At 42.2% G+C, this 18679-nt stretch overlaps 1 pseudogene; it reads right to left on the bottom strand.

Moving 5' to 3' along the window:
- Positions 1–664: 664 nt before the first annotated feature.
- LOC125532116 (protein FAR1-RELATED SEQUENCE 5-like) lies at positions 665–18323 on the bottom strand (annotated as a pseudogene).
- Positions 18324–18679: the final 356 nt, after the last annotated feature.

The raw sequence follows: 18679 nt of genomic DNA, 5'->3' as shown, positions 1-18679 counted from the left end.
TAACATATTGTGTAAATTCATGCTATGGTTTGTACCCTCCAATGTCATTCTTTCCGCATGTGCAGTGAACAATGGCATCGCCTGACAGATGTAAACATCAAAATCAGACCATTTCTACTTAGCATTATTCTATTTCAAGACAATTATTTTATTACTTACATTTTTTGTCATTTCCAGAATATCAGCCTCTCCTTCGTAATTGAAGTCTGGCATGCTTTTCTTAGGCTGAATACAAAATAGTTTCACAGTTAGACATTGTATAACAGGATTTATACATGTTAATATACCCCTGGAATAATATAGTTCCTACGAATTGCAACCCCACATATTTTGTGTTATTTTCTTACAAAGGAAGCAATATACTTTTAAGGAAATAAACAAAAGAATAATTGTTGTTCTATCATCCAAATTAATCAGATTTCTTTATTGTATCACAATAGGAAGTCTTTTTTATTCAATGTCGTGCAGTATACCGATTTGTATTCTGTTGCACAGAACTTATATGCTTGTCAAAATCAAAGCCATTCTTTCCACGGGAACTTTAAATCTTTGCCGAGTCTATATCTAGGTCTATATTGCTCGACTGAGTTGTATATACACCTATTTTAAACAATTTTTTACAATCATAGCATAATCCCAATTACATATAAGTTATCACCCATTTTCAAAATACCTTCAACGTTCCATATGTTGTTACACCATCCACCTTTGAACTATTATAATTCACAAGTGCTTCCAGCAAGCTAGCATTGTAGTATTTGATCCATGGCTTCGCTTGGTCATTAAGTTTTATGAAACCTACGTTGACTGAGTCGAAGAACAATACCTGCATTCAGACCCAAAAAACATTAATGTATGCAATGTCTAGCAATTCTGGTTGGTTCAAATATATAAGGAATAAGCTAATCTCACCATGAGTACTAATAGGCAACCATATACTCACGATGTTTTCATGTATTGTCTTGCCCTGGCTTTAGTCGCACCAACAAGTATTTCATCAATAGTGTACTTGCCCCAGTTCAAATCTGTCAAATCTTCATGCTCCAACACCAATTGGCAAGCAGAATGAGTAGCTTGATTTAGGTGTTCCCTAGGACTTACAAATGTTGTCACGTATAGCATTGCAAACGCCCTCTGAAACCCGATTCTTTCTTCTGAATCCATTCTTGATGTATGTTCCTTAATCAGAATCTTTACAAGTTCATCCACTTTTATTGGTATAGATGTTTCAGGAAGTTTCAGAAGCCTCCTAACTGCCTTTATATCATCTACTTCAGCAGGCTCTGAGCACCCTTGTATTTCATTCGAACCACCTTTCCTGGTTCCAAGTATCCTTCAACACACATCTGCATTCAAAACAACTGTTCTCAGTCCTAAAGTGTCCAATGATAAACATGATTGCTCAGGGATCACACTCATCAGTAGCTGCATGGCCTGCTCTTTATGTTTCTTTGGAAACGTATCAATGACAAGAACACCAGCGAGCCCCGTAGATCTGCCTACTGCCTTCTAGTCTTCCCCCCAACCATGCATTGCAACTTTCAGAACTTTAGGAGTGAAGCAAGTGTTAATTTTCCAGTCTGGAACCACCCCTAGATCTTCATACCTCCTTGTAGGAGAAACCTCTGCAACTAGACATATGCTGCTAGATCCAGTTTCCCAATCAGACAAGAACCTATGCTTAGGCACCCTACTAGTACTACCAATCCGTCTTTCTGATGACATCTGCAATAAAGTTCATAGTCAATATAGTACCAAGTTTTCAGTTACTGTACATGATAGATTGAATCAAATCACATCATCCCCCCTCCCCCAACCATCTATGGAAATAAAGTACAAGCAAAAAGAAGAAATCTCCCATTTTTATTTGCGAAAGCAACTAGTACAGAAACCAAAAATGTCGACTTGGGAGGAATCCAAGTGCATATACACCTAGGAACTTAATACTCAAGTCCACCATATTAGGTTCAGGTACCAGCACCAAATCAAACTCCACCAGTACATCCAGCACGCAAACCATATGAACCAGCAACTAGAAGAAAAACAAAGACCCAGATCCATTAAAAGATAAAACAAAGCTTTGACCAACACCTATAGGAACCAGTCCATAGGCCCAGCCCGGTCAAAGAGCTTTCTAGGTATAGATAGAACCTAATCCAAATAGAACCAGAGCCAGAAAATTGTTACTAAAAGTTTAATATATTGGATATTACCTCTAGGTCTTCTACTTCCATGGACGGACCGTCTGTTCTTCACGGTTTCCTCTCTCTCTCTCTGGTTCACAGCATATTTCATAGGAGACGAGCTAGAGGATAGCCGAGGAGAGCAGAGTGACAAAGATGAATTAACCCCCCCCCCCCTCATCTACCACCCAGTTGCCACCTTTGTATTAATGTGGACCGTCTTGACATCGCGTTTTTTTCAAGTAAAAATGGTTTTTTTATTTCCAACATGTCAACTCACCATCAATAGTATGCAGATCATCATCTCTTTCTCTCTACTACAGCTCTCTTTGGCACTACCCTGTGGGTACGAACACGCCTCTAGCCCGGTGCACGCCAATAACTAAATGTGGAGCATTCACCCCTGCATAGGTTAGCTGGCAAGTGTGGAGAGGCTTACTCAAGGCTCATATCAGCTCCACGCCAGCATGTGTACTGTACATGCATGCCTCACCACCTCTTACATGTAGGGATGCTTTCAAAAACCTATGTATCGTATCTTTATAGATACGCTCCAGTTACTGCATGCCGGCCACCGACACCCATACAAGCCCAGTCCATTCCCGGACAAGTATTAAAAATAACTGCAGGTACTTTTTTCAAATTTTCTCATTAATTCAAACTGATACACAAACTGAAACGACAGGAACGTAACACTTCCTACTAATACATTGCACGCAAGTTAAACATTTGGCTCGGTCTTAATCTTCTTGCTCCAGATGTTGTCAATCTCATCTTCACTTTCATAACAGGCAACATTTTGTCCTTTTGGACTTCCAGAGACTGCATCATCTTCAGTAGTACATAGCTCGCAACCAGGTTTTTTAATGACAACCTTGCCATCAATATCAACCTCACCCCATCCTTCGTTACATCCAACCTTCAAACAATACATTATTAGAAATTAGTTTAGATCAAATACATATACCTTGCAGATTAGACCCAGTCAGACTCGCCACTAACATCCCTTTTGTTGCTCCAACTACTTCCTTAGTACCCAACCCCAGCACTGGCCTAACCTGTTTGTCATTTGCCACGACGTCAAGCTATTTGTAGCGACCAGACCTCAAACGGTCCAATCTCTGTGCTCCGGTGTCATCCCTGGATCAATAATGCTGACACCACACAGTACTTGAAGGATTTATAGCAGAGTAGCAATCACACACTTATTACATCGAGTGTCTCCAAAGATAACTTAATACAATAAAAATGGCTTAAGGCCATCTAATAACGATAACAGCGGAAGGCTTGGAAGATAAGTGAGTCCATCAACTCCAACGGCATCACTGAGTATAGAACCACGACCTAAAACTCCTTAATCGTTGTCTGAAAAGTCTGCAACATTAACGTTGCAGCCCGAAAACGGGTCAGCACATGGAATATGCTGGCAATGTAACACATAGAGAATAATGGAATGAAACAGCTATACTATATGCATATTTGGCTGGTGGAAAGCTCTATGGTTACAGTTTTGCATAAAGCCAATTTTTCCCTACTGTAAAGGAATAAATTTATTTAACTATTATGGTGGTTGTTAAACATTGAGAATGGTTGACAGCATTCTCAATCCCAATTAAACATCATCATTAAACAAACCCAACAAAATTAATCTTTAGAGTAACATGTTGAGATTCACATGATAATCCAGGTACTAGATACTCAAGATGTCCATAACCGGGGACACTGCTAACCATGATTAGTTTATACACTCTGCAGAGGTTTGCGCACTTTTCCCCACAAGACTCGATCGCCTCCGTTTGGTTTCTCGCACTACACGGTGTTTGAGAAACGGATGACCGAGACATAGTCTTTCAGAAGCGCTAGCACCTTATGATGGGTAGACCATACCACCTACATCCCCTACATCTGCTAGTCTACCACTATAAGAGTTCGCACGACTTAGTCAACTATGCTAGAGCCCATAATAGCTTGTGGCTGCACACGGAAGTTTCTAGCATGAATAATCTCATGATCCCTTTGAGCCTAGGTGGCGGTCCAAAAGAAAACAGGCAATCCTGGAATACCCAGGTGCCTCAATCCACCCAGATGTGTGTTTAGGTTGCCACCTTAAGTAAACCATTAATTAACAAAGCTCACATCTGTCATGGATACACTCACCCAATCGACGTCTACTAGCATAGCATAGCAATAATAAGCAAACGTAGAAGTAACTCTCAAAGGTTTGATAATTAGACAGGTAATAGGTACTACCTCAACTACTTCCCAAACCCACAATTTAATTAGATCCTAATCATGCAATGTGTAAGGATTGATCTAATGCAATAAAACTGGGTAGTAGGAGGTATGATCAAAGTGTTACTTGCCTTGCTGATGATCCGGGAAACCTAGCGATTCGAAGTAACAAGCGGCGCACTCCGGGTACTCTATCGCAAACAAACAAGCACACAATAAGTACTCAACTAATGCACAGGTGAAACTCAAATAAGAGATTTAACCAGAAAGTTCAACTTAAGAACTCCGGTTGGTAAAAAGAATCGAATCAAACGAAACAACGAAAGACAAACGGCAAAAGAAACAGGCTTCGTTTACTATTCTGGATCTAAGGCAATTTTTACAGAAGCAAAAACTTGTTTAAGTTGGTTAAACGGAAAGAGGGTTTCGAGACGAAACTCCAGGCGCTTGAATCACCTGATTCCGATAAACGAGCGAAAAGATAAACTAAAACGAAAATCGGATCAGAAATCGCGATCAGAAAATCGCGGATTTAATTCAAGAAAAAGAAAAACGACGAACAGTTTAATGAACAAACGTTCGTTAACTGAATCTAAATGAAGAACGCGTTCGTTAAAACGAACGAACGCTCGCTAATTATCCTAAACCAGGAAAAAAACCGATCTAAAGAAAAAACGAAACAAAAAACTGACAAAAACCGAACGGTTTTTCCGGGAAAACCGGCGGCGGGATCGAGGTAAACCTCGGGCGGCGGGACGGCGGCGGCGGCTCGAGCGAGGCGGCGGCAGCGGGGTCCGGCGGGGCGGCGGCGGCGGGCGGCGGCGGGCGCGGGCGGCGGCGTCGGGCGCGGCGGCGGGGACCGACGGGGCGGCGGCGGCGGCGTCGGTGGTGGCGGGTGGCGCCGGGCGCGGGCGGCAGCGGCGGGCGCGGGGTTCGAGGCGGGGCGGCTAGGGTTTCGGCCCGGGGTGGGCCAGCGGCTTATAAAGGCTGGGTCCGGGGGAGTCCGGGCCTAGCACGGCCCGTAGATCGGTTCGGACGTTTTTTTTAAAAAAAAAACTTACGCTCGGAAAAAAACAAAAGGACTACTAAACTGACTCCAAAAATCCCGAAATAAATTTTCCCCGGCTTCTAAAATCAAGCCGCACAGGATGAACATTTATTTGGGGCCTAAATGCAATTTTGAAAAACGCGCATTTTTCCTAAATTCAAATAAAATAGCAAATAAAACCAAATAAAATATTATTTGATTTTTTATTAAATCCTCAATATTTCTTTATTTTGGGAAAGTCATTTTATTCCCTCTCTCATATTTTTGTAATAGAAATAATTGAAGATAAAATAAATAAAATCAAATGATCCTATTTTCAAAATTTGAGACAACTCAAATATGAAAATAACGAAATCCCCAACTCTCTCCCAGGGTCCTTGAGTTGTGAAAAATTTCTAGGATCAACCAAAATGCAATAAATATGATATGCAATGATGATCTAGTGTATAACATTCCAAATTGAAAATTTGGGATGTTACAAACCTACCCCCCTTAAGATGAATCTCGCCCTCGAGATTCGGGTTGGCTAGAAAATAGGTGAGGGTGGTCCTTCAGCAAATCTTCCTCTCGTTCCCAGGTGGCTTCATCCTCCGTGTGGTGGCTCCACTGAACCTTGCAAAACTTGATAACCTTGTTGCGGGTGACTCGACTGGCATACTCTAGAATCTTAACTGGTTTCTCCTCATAGGTCAAATCACTGTCCAACTGAATTGCTTCCAGTGGTACCGTATCTCTCAGCGGTATGTCGGCCATCTCTTCGTGGCACTTCTTCAACTGGGATACATGGAACATGTCATGAACTCCTGACAATCCTTCGGGCAATTCCAACTTATAGGCAACTTCTCCCATACGCTCCAAAACTTGGTATGGGCCTACAAAACGTGGTGCTAACTTTCCCTTAACTCCAAAGCGCTTAACTCCTCAAAGTGGTGATACTCGAAGATAGACTCGGTCTCCGACTTCGTAAACTGTCTCCTTGCGTTTAGAATCTGCATAACTCTTCTGCCTGGATTGAGCTACCTTCAGCCTGTCGCGAATTAATTTCACTTTCTGTTCAGACTCCTTTATCAGATCCGGTCCAAACAACTGGCGATCTCCACCTTCATCCCAGGACAATGGGGTCCTGCACCTCCTTCCGTACAAGGCTTCGAAAGGGGCCATCTTCAAACTGGATTGATAGCTGTTGTTGTAAGAGAACTCTGCATATGGCAAACTCTCATCCCAACTAGATCCATAATCTAGTGCACAAGCTCTTAGCATATCCTCCAAAATCTGATTTACTCTCTCTCGGTCTGTCCATCTGTCTGCAGGTGGAAAGCTGTGCTAAACTCCAGTCTGGTTCCCAAAGTCTCATGCAACTGATTCCAGAACTTTTAGGTAAACTGGGTTCCTCTATCCGATACAATGCTCCTTGGAACTCCATGCAGACATACGATCCTGGTCATATATATCTTTGACAATTTTGCACTGATATAGGTAGTCTTCACTGGAAGGAAATGAGCTACCTTTGTCAAACGATCGACTACAACCCATATCGAGTCATAGCCTAAACGTGTTCTGGGCAATCCTGTGATGAAATCCATGCCTAGCTTATCCCACTTCCATTCGGGTATCGTCAATGGTTGTAGCAATCCTGCTGGCTTCTGATGCTCTGCCTTCACTCTCTGACATACATCACAAACTGCTACATATTCCGCAATATCCCTCTTCATTCCGGTCCACCAGAAAATATCCTTCAAATCCAAATACATCTTGGTATTTCCTGGGTGAATCGAGTATGGTGAGTCATGGGCCTCTTGCAGAATTAGCTTCCTAATCTCCGGATCATTTGGTACATAGACACGGTCTTCAAACCATAAGGTATCGTGCTCATCCTCACGAAATCCCTTAGCTTTTCCTTTGTTCATTTTCTCCTTAATGGAAGCAATTTCCTTGTCAGTCCTTTGAGCTTCTCTGATCTTATCCATTAAAGTAGACTGAATCTCCAATGCTGCTACATAGCCTCTTGGAACTATTTCCAAACATAGCTCTCGAAGATTTTCGGCTAACTCCCCTGGTAAATCTCCCGTCATTAGGGTGTTGACATGGCTCTTACGGCTTAATGCATCAGCTACTACGTTAGCCTTTCCGGGGTGATAATGAAATTTCATATCATAATCCTTGATGAGCTCCAACCATCTCCTTTGTCTGAGGTTCAAATCCTTCTGTTTGAAAATATACTTCAAACTCTTGTGATCCGTGCACACCTCGCAATGGTTTCCAATCAGAAAATGTCTCCAAGTCTTCAATGCATGCACTACGGCTGCTAACTCCAAATCAAGCGTGGCATAATTCAACTCATGAGGCTTAAGATGTCGTGAGGTATATGAAACAACTCTGCCTTCCTGCATAAGCACTGCTCCAAGTCCTCGTCGTGAAGCATCGCAATACACCTCACAATCCTTGGTCTGGTCCGGTAAAATCAGCACGGTTGAGGTAACCAAATGTTTCTTCAACTCCTGAAAACTAGCCTCACATTCCTCTGTCCATATGAACTTGGTATCCTTCTTCAACAACTCAGTCATAGGCTTCGCAATCTTTGAGAAATTCTCAATAAACCTCCGGTAGTATCCTGCGAGTCCAAGAAAACTCCGGATCTCTCCCACGGTGGTTGGTGCTTCCCACTTGGTCACGGTATCAACTTTAGTGGGATCTACTGCTATACCTTCTCCGGATATAACGTGTCCGAGAAATCCAACTTCCTTCAACCAAAACTCACATTTGCTAAATTTGGCATATAATTGATGTTCTCTGAGCTTTCCAAGAACCAAATGCAAATGCTCCTTATGCTCCTCTTCATTCTTTGAGTAAACCAGGATATCATCAATGAACACTACGACAAACTTATCCAAGAACTCCATAAACACCTTGTTCATCATGTTCATAAAATATGCAGGTGTGTTAGTCAGACCAAATGACATAACGGTATACTCGTACAGCCCATACCTGGTGGTAAAAGCCGTCTTGGGTATATCATGTTCCCGAATCTTCAACTGGTGGTATCCTGATCGCAGATCGATCTTGGAAAATACCTTAGCTCCTTGCAATCGATCAAACAGATCATTGATCATCGGTAGGGGGTACTGGTTTTTGATGGTTACTTCATTCAATCCTCGATAATCGACAACCATCCTTAACGATCCATCCTTCTTCTCCACTAGAAGTACTGGCGATCCCCAAGGCGATGAACTTGGGCGAATATATCTTTTATCCAGTAACTCCTTAATCTGCTTCTTAATTTCCACCAAATCCTTTGCAGGCATCCTATATGGTCTCTTTGATATTGGCCATGTGCCTGGCAAAAGCTCAATCAAAAACTCAATATCTCTATCTGGTGGCATGCCTGGCAACTCTTCTGGAAATACTTCGGGGAAATCCTTCACTACTGGTACTTCCTCCTGCACTACTCCGGTTAAACAATTTACTTGAGTCCTCTTTGGCACATGTCGGGATACATACTTGATCCTTCTCCCTTCTGGGGTGGTAAGTGAAATTGACTTACTGGCACATTCAATATTCCCTTCATACTTTGATAACCAATCCATGCCTAATATCACATCCAATCCTTGGGATTCCAATACTATTAGGTCCGAGGGAAAACATAGTTACCAATCCTTAATGGTAACCGATCACACCATAGACTAGCCATATGTTCTGCTCCAGGCGAGGTTACTAACATGGGTGATCTAAGGGCATGGGTTGGTAGTTTATACTTATCCACAAATCCCCTTGATATGTATGAATGCGATGCACGAGTATCGAAAAGAACGAGTGCAGTAAATGACTTAACCAAAAACTTATCGATTACTGCATCCGGCTGCTCTTCAACCTCCTCCACGTTAACGTGGTTCACCTGTCCCCTGTTGAAAGGGTTCGGCTTCTTCCCAGAGCTTCCATTGCCATTTCCATTCTGGGATTCAGGACATTCATTAGCATAATGTCCGGTCTTCTAGCACTTAAAGCAAGTGACTTGGCTCAGGTCTTTCTTGGCTGGGGTTGATGGGTTGGTGCGGTTCTGGCCGTTGCTTCTTCCATTCCCATTACCATTCCTGGGGCCATTGTGATTGTGCGAACTACCTCCTCCATGGGTATGCTGAAAATGTCCTCCCGGCCTAGGGGTAAATCGTGGCTTCTGCTGAACTCCTGAATTGTACTTTCCTTATGCATACTTCCTCTTGTGATTCTCAATTTGCTGCTGCTTCCCTTCAATCATAAGAGCATGATCTACCAACTCCTGGTAGTTGTTGAAGGTTGCTACCATCAACTGCATGCTCAACTCATCATTCAGTCCTTCCAGAAACTTCTCCTGCTTAGCTGCATCCCTAGCAACGTCATCTGGGGCATAACGTGCTAGCTTACTAAAGTCCTCCACATACTGACCAACTGTCCGTCCTCCTTGGCGCAAGTTGCGAAACTCTCGCTTCTTCATGGCCATAGCTCCTGCTGAAACATGGGCAGTACGAAAAGCTTGCTGAAATTGGTCCCATGTGATAGTATCGACAGGGAAAGTGGATGTGAAATTCTCCCACCATGATGCTGCGGGTCCTTCAAGCTGATGTGCGGCAAACTTCACCTTCTCCGCATTAGTGCATCCTGCTGTGGTCAACTCTCTAGCTGTCCTGCGGAGCCAATCATCTGCTATTATCGGCTCGGTGCTGTTGGAAAACACCAGTGGATTCATCTTAAGAAAATTGGGCTAAGTGATCAACAGGTGGTGGTGGTGGGTTGTTGTTGTTGTTGTTGTTCCCCTGGTTCTGATTCTGGACTAGTAATTGCATCAATGTGTTCTGCTGCTGGATCAACTGAGTGAGCTCCGGTGGGAAGGTAAATCCGGGGTCATGTCTCGGAGGCATCTGAGGGTTTAGAAAAGGATGAGATTTAAGAATAGAGGGGGCCTAAAGAGAAAACACTACCCATATACACATGAGGCAAAAGCAAACAATTCACTTTGTTCAATCAACCAAACAAGGGCATACAATCGATCTAACTATCACAAAAGTCCTCGGGCTACTATATTTACATGGTGGACTACTACTACTGTTGGGGTGGTCTACTAGAAATATTCTTCGGTTGCAGACTCCATGATATCTGCTCCAGCTTCATCAACATAGTCATCATCGCTATCATCTGGATCCGAGTCGGTGTCGTCGATGATGATATAGTCTTCCGGGCGAATCTCCTTGGGTTCTTCGTCTTCTTCTACCGATGTAGGGTCTCCCATGAATATTCCAATTTTCTTGATCAGATCGTCATTCTTTTCCACTAATACTTCAATTTCTTCTTCGAAATCTTCACGTGTAGCCTTGAGTTCTTCCTACAGTTCCTTGATTCTTGTCCTTGTCTTCTATAGGTCTATCATGTCGGCGCACATCTGGTTCTCCTGACGTCGAATGTGTTGGTTTAACTCCTGGATAAAAGCTGCAATTGATCTATCCTTTCTGGTGCTGATCATCTCCCAGTGCTCATCTCGGCGCCCACAAATCTGGTAGATAGTATCCTTGAGATCATTGCGGTAGACTTCTCCAATGCGTCCCATGGCGATGTGAGCTGCCATGCTCTTTCCTAGACTCCAGGTTGGTGCATCAAAAGAAAACTTTATGGGCTCAGTGACTGGCATGAACGTCCTTCCTGGAACTTGAACTTGAATCATCCAGCGCTCTTCTTCAGGTAAGGTGGCATTGTAGGTTCCGGTGAAGCTTGGTACTCATATGTTCAGGTATCTAGTGACTTCCTTCAAGTGACGTCCAAAGGGTGTATCTTCATCCGGTTGAGTGAACTTGTTTCTTGGATCCGCCATCCAAAAAGAGTAGAAAATATGAAAGGTCAGAAGAGAAGAGAGTGAGTAGTGATCTAGGTCTTTAGCTTCGTGCTCGTGTCCTACAGTTAGTGTGGGCTCTGATACCATCTTGTAGCAACCAGACCTCAAACAGTCCAATCTCTGTGCTCCGGTGTCATCCCTAGATCAGTAATGCTGACACCACACAGTACTTGAAGGATTTATAGCAGAGTAGCAATCACACACTTATTACATCGAGTGTCTCCAAAGATAACTTATTACAATAAAAATGGCTTAAGGCCATCTAATAACGATAACAGCGGAAGGCTTGGAAGATAAGTGAGTCCATCAACTCCAACGGCATCACTGAGTATAGAACCACAACCTAAAACTCCTTAATCGTCGTCTGAAAAGTCTGCAACATTAACGTTGCAGCCCGAAAACGGGTCAGCACATGGAATATGCTGGCAATGTAACGCATAGAGAATAATGGAATGAAACAGCTATACTATATGCATATTTGGCTGGTGGAAAGCTCTATGGTTACAGTTTTGCGTAAAGCCAATTTTTCCCTACTGCAAAGGAATAAATTTATTTAACTATTATGGTGGTTGTTAAACATTGAGAATGGTTGACGGCATTCTCAATCCCAATTAAACATCATCATTAAACAAACCCAACAAAATTAATCTTTAGAGTAACATGTTGAGATTCACATGATAATCCAGGTACTAGATACTCAAGATGTCCATAACCGGGGACACGGCTAACCATGATTAGTTTATACACTCTGCAGAGGTTCGCGCACTTTTCCCCACAAGACTCGATCGCCTCCGTTTGGTTTCTCGCACTACATGGTGTTTGAAAAATGGATGACCGAGACATAGTCTTTCAGAAGCGCTTGCACCTTACGATGGGTAGACCGTACCACCTACATCCCCTACATCTGCTAGTCTACCACTGTAAGAGTTCGCATGACTTCGTCAACTATGCTAGAGCCCATAATAGCTTGTGGCTGCACACGGAAGTTTCTAGCATGAATAATCTCATGATCCCTTTGAGCCTGGGTGGCGGTCCAAAAAAAAAGGCAATCCTGGAATACCCAGGTGCCTCAATCCACCCAGATGTGTGTTTAGGTTCCACCTTAAGTAAACCATTAATTAACAAAGCTCACATCTGTCATGGATACACTCACCCAATCCACGTCTACTAGCATAGCATAGCAATAATAAGCAAACGTAGAAGTAACTCCCAAAGGTTTGATAATTAGACAGGTAATAGGTACTACCTCAACTACTTCCCAAACCCACAATCTAATTACATACTAATCATGAAATGTGTAAGGATTGATCTAATGCAATAAAACTGGGTAGTAGGAGGTATGATCAAAGTGTTACTTGCCTTGTTGATGATCCGGGAAACCTAGCGATTTGAAGTAACAAGCGGCGCACTCCGGGTACTCTATCGCAAACAAACAAGCACACAATAAGTACTCAACTAATGCATAGGTAAAACTCAAATAAGAGATCTAACCAGAAAGATCAACTTAAGAACTCCAATTGGCAAAAAGAATCGAATCGAACGAAGCAACGAAAGACAAACGGCAAAAGAAACAGGCTTCGTTTACTATTCTGGATCTAAGGCAATTTTTACAGAAGCAAAAACTTGTTTAAGTTGGTTAAACAAAAGAGGGTTTCGAGACGAAACCCCAGGCGCTTGAATCGCCTGATTCCGATAAACGAGCGAAAAGATAAACTAAAACGAAAATCGGATCAGAAATCGCGATCAGAAAATCGCGGATTTAATCCGAGAAAAAGAAAAACGACGAACAATTTAACGAACGAACGTTCGTTAACTGAATCTAAACGAAGAACGCGTTCGTTAAAACGAACGAACGAGCGAACGCTCGCTAATTAGCCTAAACCGGGAAAAAACCGATCTAAAGAAAAAACGAAACAAAAAAAACCGACGAACACCGAACGGTTTTTCCGGGAAAACCGGCGGTGGGATCGAGGTAAACCTCTTGCGGCGGGACGACGACGGCGGCTCCGGCAAGGCGGCGTCGGCGGCGGAGGGGTCCGGCGGGGCGGCGGCGAGCGGCGGCGGCGCGCGGCGTCGGGCGCAGGCGGCGGCGGCGGCGGGCGGCGTCGGGCGCAGGCGGCGGCGGCGGGCGCGGGGTTCGAAGCGGGGCGGCTAGGGTTTGGGCCCGGGGTGGGCCGGCGGCTTATAAAGGCTGGGTCCGGGGGAGTCCGGGCCTAGCACGGCCCGTAGGTCGGTTCGGACGTTTTTAAAAAAAAAACTTACGCTCGGAAAAAAAACAAAAGGACTACTAAACGGACTCCAAAAATCTCGAAATAAATTTTCCCCGGCTTCTAAAATCAAGCCGCACAGGATGAACATTTATTTGGGGCCTAAATGCAATTTTGAAAAACGCGCATGTTTCCTAAATTCAAATAAAATAGCAAATAAAACCAAATAAAATCTTATTTGATTTTTTATTAAATCCTCAATATTTCTTTATTTTGGGAAAGTCATTTTATTCCCTCTCTCATATTTTTGTAATAGAAATAATTGAAGATAAAATAAATAAAATCAAATGATCCTATTTTCAAAATTTGAGACAACTCAAATATGAAAATAACGAAATCCCCAACTCTCTCCCAGGGTCCTTGAGTTGCGAAAAATTTCTAGGATCAGCCAAAATGCAATAAATATGATATGCAATGATGATCTAGTGTATAACATTCCAAATTGAAAATTTGGGATGTTACACTATTTTTATAATTCATGCATTCTTATTTTAAAAGCACTAATTACATTTTTACCTGCTCAACTTCTGAACCAGAGGAAGTATCTCCTGTCTCAATTATAGCATAAGCTGCCCCTCCTTCCACACTTGCAGTTGTCTGGTACAAAAAAATTAGTAAAAGAATGAACAACAGAAGAAGAAGAAATTTCAAAGTAGTATATTGCATGCACTGAAAAGTTCCTCGGACGCTTCTTTGATTCCATCACCATATCCATGAACGCTCTGAATGGTTCTCTCTCTCTCTCTGTAGAATATGATGAACTTATGTTGCCTTGGTGAGTACTGAAGCTTCCTCAGGTCTCGGCATGTCCTTAGATGGACAAGTATGTCCGCAGCATTGCCACCTCTCACACATGATTCAAAATTCAAAAACCACATATTTATTACTCCTCTGCCAACCAGACACCATGTGCTTTTTCCTGGCATTTTCTTGCGGCCTCTACCACTCTTATAAACACACTGCATTAATATTTGTTCTTTTCTTCTACTTGTTCATTTTCCCAAAAAAATACCTTGTGCCTATCATGCTCCATATATATCTGTAATTTTTTTGTTTTCTTTTTCAGCAATCATAGATATCCATCCTTGCAGTTGCTCTTGCTAATGTATCGCCTATATCCAAATAAATTATTTCTTACCCCTATGACATATTCTTACAAAAACATAATAAAAAAAGTAACATAACTTCAACATTTTTTGTCTCCAGATGTTTTACAACACAAACTTGTCCAAATGTTTAAAAAAGATTCAATTAGAAGTACATAATTACTTCAGATGCATCCTACAGAGTGCACCCCATCCAATGTAGAGTACAACACTTCTGAACACGTATTCCTATGATGATCGGCTATGCCACAATTTGTACATGTCGGAATCTTCCTGGGCTTCTGCGGTTCGTTGCCCCTTTGAGGGCATATAGTTCTTTTGTACCCCTTCCCACGGCAAATGGTGCAAAACCCTGATCGCTTGTCGTTTATTTCGTAATTTGGCTTGTCTCTTGCAGTTTTCGGATGACCTCTCATCCTTGGTTTCTTCTTAGGGGGTAACAGGGACATGTCGCTTTCTATATCCATGCTTCTTGAAGTTACAACAATGTTTGAATCAGCCGTGCTCAGGTCGCCCCCTGGATAGTAGACGAACCCGAAATTGCTTGAATTGTACCATTAGCATGAACTGAAGATTGCCCCTCCCCTACTATCGTTCTTGCTTTTGCATTTCTCCATTCAGTTTTCCCAGCACTTGATGCAGCTTCCTCATCAATAATCTGCTTCTAACTACCTTTGAAGCAACAGATTTAGCAACAAAGAAGACTTACATGCCTTCTTTTTTTCAATTAGACTCATTCCATCTTTAAGATTACTTAGTGGCAAAGCACCTTCTTCAATTCTGCTAGCCCGCTCATGACATAGTCAAAATCCTTGGGATTGCTATCACCCATCATAACCAATTCCAGAGCAAAGATGTACATAGCATTGTGTCTGAAAGTTGTGCAATCAGGTAGGCCTACATCTTTTTGATAATGCTTCAGATGTTCTGGAAGGGTATCACGCGCATCTACTGTCCATCTTTTCAATATGTGCTTCCTTGGTATCTCATTCAATCCCAACACTATCATCACCTATTATTCCAAGTCATGTGCAAAGTCAGCAATTAACAAATAAAAGGAATTAGCTACTAAAAATTCATATGTACACACCTTTAGTGCATGGCAACAAATCGTCCCCATATGCTTAAAGAGTCAACACTCACAACTGAAAAAATCGTTGAATTCTGAAACCACCACCTTGTATCTGCTCTTGTACCATTTCTCCCTCGACCCCGCCTTCACGTGTGTTGCCAGGTACTCACTCCCTGGAACTAATTCTTCGATGTAATAAGAACATGAGTAGTAAAGACTTTTTCCAAACAGCTCAAACATGGCCTGAGTATACACCGTGGTTGCATGGCGTTCAATTGGTATGTTAACTTTTAGAACTACCCCTGCCTGTGTACCGATTAGAAACATAATTCAGGCTTGCTTAAACAAACTACAATATATTAAAAGAATGTTGCTTATCTTACCAATTTGGTCCTCTTTTCTTGGAAACCTTCTTCTTGCTCTCTATCAAACGGTACTTTTGCATACTACTTGACAAAAAGATTCATTGGGCATGCTGGAGGAACATAATTCTTCAGCATGTGATTTGCGCTCTCACTCCTTTGTGTGCTCGTCATTTTCGCACAAAATTTTCCAGAAAAATATGGCTTTGCCCACTTCCGCCTCACCTCAAATATTTGTATGAGGAATGTATTGCTCTGCAAACTGTATTTCTTCATAATCTCCACCCACCCCTTCTCAAACTCTTCGATAGTTAGCATGTCGTTCACTAATCTATGGAATTCTGCTCGGAAGTCACTCTTCTTTGTATGATGATAACCCAAACTCTCTTGCACCAACGGTGTGTTGTTTCCGGCCAAACATTCTCAATAGCAATCTCCATCGCCCTAGCTTGGTCTGTTCAACATTTGATTAAAAAAATATTTATATTACCATAAATTACATATATAGTACTAATCAAAATCATTCCTATAGCACAAATGACATCTTTTATTAACTTTTCAGATTGAAAACAAACAAAAAAATTACCAGTAAGAATAGTCACTGGAACCTTTCCTCCCATCATCTTCACAAACTCACGGAAAACCTGTTCAAAACTTTCTGACTGCTCGTCCCTCATAAGAACACCAGCAAAAATAGTGCTCTGGAAATGATTGTTAACACCTACAAACAGCCCAAACGGCATGTCATACAGGTTTGTCTTGTAAGTAGTGTCAAATGTCACTGCATCTCCGAAATAGTGGTATTGCAATTTGCTTCTACCATTAGACCACAACAATGTCCTAATCCGGCTTTCATCATCCACTTGAACTGTGTAAGAGAAATCACTATCTTTCTCTTTCATCTCCAAGAAAATTTCTATTGTTTTACGCACATCATCATCAGCTTGTTCTCTACTAATTTTCCCACACAATGTACGTAAGAACCTTTTGGTGAATGGACCATTCTCGATCCTCCCAAAATAAGTTCCAATGATGTTGTAAACCTTACTAAGATTAACATTATTCTGCCTAAGGTGCGCAACCAATTATCTAGTGTACTTATCTATGTGCCTATGCGACGGGAAGTGGAGCTTAGAAGCACAAGTATCAAGTAGTACATGATTGTGCTCTGTCCTGTTCTCGGATATATACCACCCCCGTCATCAGTTCTTAGTAGCCTCACCGTTGCACGACATTTTGCTCTGCATGAACTGTTGTTCTCCTTATTCGGTTTCCCCTGTTCCAAAAGAAATGCACATGTCAATTTTCGATAGCAACATGTAATCCACACAATGCTTTGTGTAATCAAGTATAAAAAAAGTTACTTATCGAACAACAGCAAACAAACTCCTGCATACACCTGGCTCCTTTCACATTATTTTTGCTCTTCCCGTAACGTATGCCGAAACCACATTCCCAAGAATACAGGTTGTAAAAGTCGTAAGCTTCTGTCAATGAATCATAACTCAATCCTAGTGTTGGTGTAATGACAGAAGCTGTTTTCCTTTCAGCAAAACCCCTGATTGCAGTTTCAAGTGTTGTAACCCTCTTTGCTTGTATAGTTCTCTCATCAGGCATTGCTCCTCGCCGATGCCTGTTAACAAAGTTCAAATGTCACACATTTTTCTTCACAAAGTTGAATATAAATTATAACAAAGGTTCAAATTACCTTCTAACGCAAGTAGTATCACTTTCAGAACTCTGCTCTGCTCCCGCGGTCTCTGAAATTTGTAGGCATCCTTTGTCGGCCTTGTCTGGTTCAATAGGCTCAATCAACCCACTGATAAGCCGCAGACCCTCAGGCCCAGCCAAATCTGTCGCTTTAACAATGCCACTACCATTTGTTTGCCATGCATGAACATTTGACAGCATGTTCTCTGAACCTGAATATATATCTGACTCGCTTCCTTCATTGACGGTTTCTAGAGCACTCGGCTCATCGCTGTAGAATAGCTCCCCATTATTCGCACTTTCTAATAAAGAAAGGAACCTAAATGCGGAAATCCCCATAGACCCAGCAGCGCCATGTAATGGAACAACTAAATAGTCAAAAAACTGTTGGCACACAAATAGGCAAAGATGAGGGGGGGACAGCCGGAGGTGTTACCTTTCTTGCCTGTATTGCCCAGTATTCATCAGCTTCTGCTCCATCGCCATGGCGGCGCACTTCCCTCCCGAGCACAGATCTAACCTGGAAACCCTATCCTCCTCCAAGCGGCAGGTGGTTTTGCTAGTCAATAGTATATCTGCTCACACTGCCTACCACTTAAATGGCACGCTGCCCATCTGCCACAACAATTTTTTAATGCTTTCCTTCCCCTGCCCTACATAAACAAGGTCTTTCCCCTAAACATGCGTTGGCTGCATGTGTACTTTTGGTTTTGTATCCAGCTGCCAATGATTACTACTAATAATAATTTACACACCAGTTTCATTTCTATTAACGGCCCCATGACACTAAAAACTTGTTATCCTTTTTTTTTCTTTGTTACTATTAATTTGTAGTATGTATT

The sequence above is a fragment of the Triticum urartu genome, chromosome 3A (assembly GCF_056163025.1).
Source record: "Triticum urartu cultivar PI428250 chromosome 3A, HENAU_Tu73, whole genome shotgun sequence".
Taxonomy (NCBI): domain Eukaryota; kingdom Viridiplantae; phylum Streptophyta; class Magnoliopsida; order Poales; family Poaceae; genus Triticum; species Triticum urartu.
This window is presented reverse-complemented; position numbering and strand designations above follow the sequence as displayed.